The sequence below is a fragment of the Solanum pennellii genome, chromosome 1 (assembly GCF_001406875.1).
Source record: "Solanum pennellii chromosome 1, SPENNV200".
Classification (NCBI taxonomy): domain Eukaryota; kingdom Viridiplantae; phylum Streptophyta; class Magnoliopsida; order Solanales; family Solanaceae; genus Solanum; species Solanum pennellii.
In genome coordinates, this window is record NC_028637.1 from 99,801,506 (window position 1) to 99,803,824 (window position 2,319).

Genomic DNA, 2,319 nt, shown 5'->3' on the forward strand with positions numbered 1-2,319 from the left:
TAAAAAAAATTGCAGTAATATATTTTTATAATAAGTAATAAGTTAATTATAAAATATTTATTTTATTTTTAATAAAATAATTTATAATCACATAAATTTTTATTATTTATTTTCAATTACAAATTTTAAAGATTCTCCTTTTTTTTTTATGGAATTAAATTATTTCACGTGATAAAAGAAATGTTATTTTTCCTGCAGGAAGTACACGAGCCAGGATAACATGTGATGTATTAGTTAAGAGGAAAGGATCAAAATAGTCCTTTCTTCTTTGGGTTAAGGCTCAAAGTTATCCTTGAATTTTCACATAAAACAGTAATAGTTCTTCATGTTTGCAATATTGATGTATTTTTGGTTCTCATCCAAAATTTTATCTATTTTTAGATCTGATTTTATTTATAATCTATGTATGGGATGTGCAGTCGTTATTTTATATATTTAGTAGAAATAACAACTCCATAGGAAAGTATGTAAGAAGAAAAATGCTTTGTTTTGTTTAGTAGAAATCATATTGCAGGTAAAGTTGAGAGGTTCATCACGATAATTTCACGTATAATAGTACAATTTTTTATTTTTCTGCAAAGTCATATATTAAGATATTCTTAGTTTAGTTGCAATAATATTTCTAGTGAACAAAACAATGTGTTTTTGTTATGACATTCTCTCAGATAGAGTTATTATTTCTACTAAATATATAAAAAGACGATCGGACATTTCTTATATAAAATTTTGGGTAAAATTAATATTAAAAAATAGACAAAATTTTAGGATTGGACCAAAAGTGCACCAATATTATACCTATAAGGAACTATTAGTGCTCTATGTGAAAAATAAAAATCACTTTGAGCCTTAACCCAAAGATGAAGGACTATGTTGAGCCTTTCCTCGTTAGTTAACATTGATTCTCAGTGTATCTAAGTGCCAGCTAAGCCAGTTTTATTAGAGTAATTCTTTTTATTCTTTTTTAAAAAAAAAAAAACGGAAAGGTCAAATATACTGATANTCTCAGTGTATCTAAGTGCCAGCTAAGCCAGTTTTATTAGAGTAATTCTTTTTATTCTTTTTTTTAAAAAAAAACGGAAAGGTCAAATATACTGAAATACTTTCATTATATTTTCAATCAATTATACCGTAGGAGGAACGTATAACTGATTTCTAATAATATATAATAAACTTTAAGTATCATAAAGTTTTTCATATAATTCAATTAGACTCTTAAAATTAAATCTGTATCTATTGAATAGTGTTGTTTATTAAACGAAACAGATATATAATAATCTTTAAAATATTAATTTATTAGATATTAATTTTTAAGTATAATGATATGTTAGTTAATCAGTAAATTATCGATTGGTACGATATCGAATTAGTGATTAACGAATGATTTTTGACGATGTATTAGCTCAATCATTTTATACTCTCTTTTACTCACTCACCAATATATTAATCTCCAATCAAATAAAATAATTTTTTTACCCCCACTTAAGTTAGTAATTTTATAATATAAATCACAATAACAAATATATGAAAGTCTAAACACTAATGACACATATTTATTTATCAAATATACTTATGATAATAATGTAAGTACGATAATTTTTTATGCTTAATGATTTATTCAAGAAATTGAATAATTTCCCCTGGCACCAATAAATTGTTAACTATGAATATTGTTGTTTTTACATGTTAGTGTGCAAGAAATTGAGTCCGAAACTCAAAGGGTAGAAAATATTAACAAAAATTTCAAAACGGTATATAAAATTTTATATAAACCAAAACGGCAAAATCGCTGCCGACGCAGCGATTTACTTCAACTGAAAAAGTAAAATCGCTGCTGAGGCAGCGATTTTGCCAAAAATTTTTTTTTTAATATAAAAAAATTTTTCTTCTTACAAATCGCTGCCAGGGCAGCGATTTGACATTATTTTTTAATTTTCTTTTTTTTTTAAAAAAAATAAGGTATATCGCTGCACTGGCAGCGATTTATGAAGAATTTTTTTTTTTTTAAAAATCGCTGCCAGTGCAGCGATTTATAAAAAACAAAAAAAAAATTTTGATATAAATCGCTGCTAGAGCAGCGATTTACAAAAAAAAAAAATTTTTTTTTTTTTATAAATCGCTGCCTAGGCAGCGATTTATTTAAAAAAAAAAAAATTTTTTTGTTATTAAATCGCTGAGCAATTTTTTAAATAAAAAATTTTTTTAAAAATGTTAACTTATGTATATAATTTATAAGAAAATATACATTATTTTTAAAAAATTAAAAATAAGTAAATATATTTTCTTTCTAAAAAAAAGATATTATATTGAATTTAAATTTAA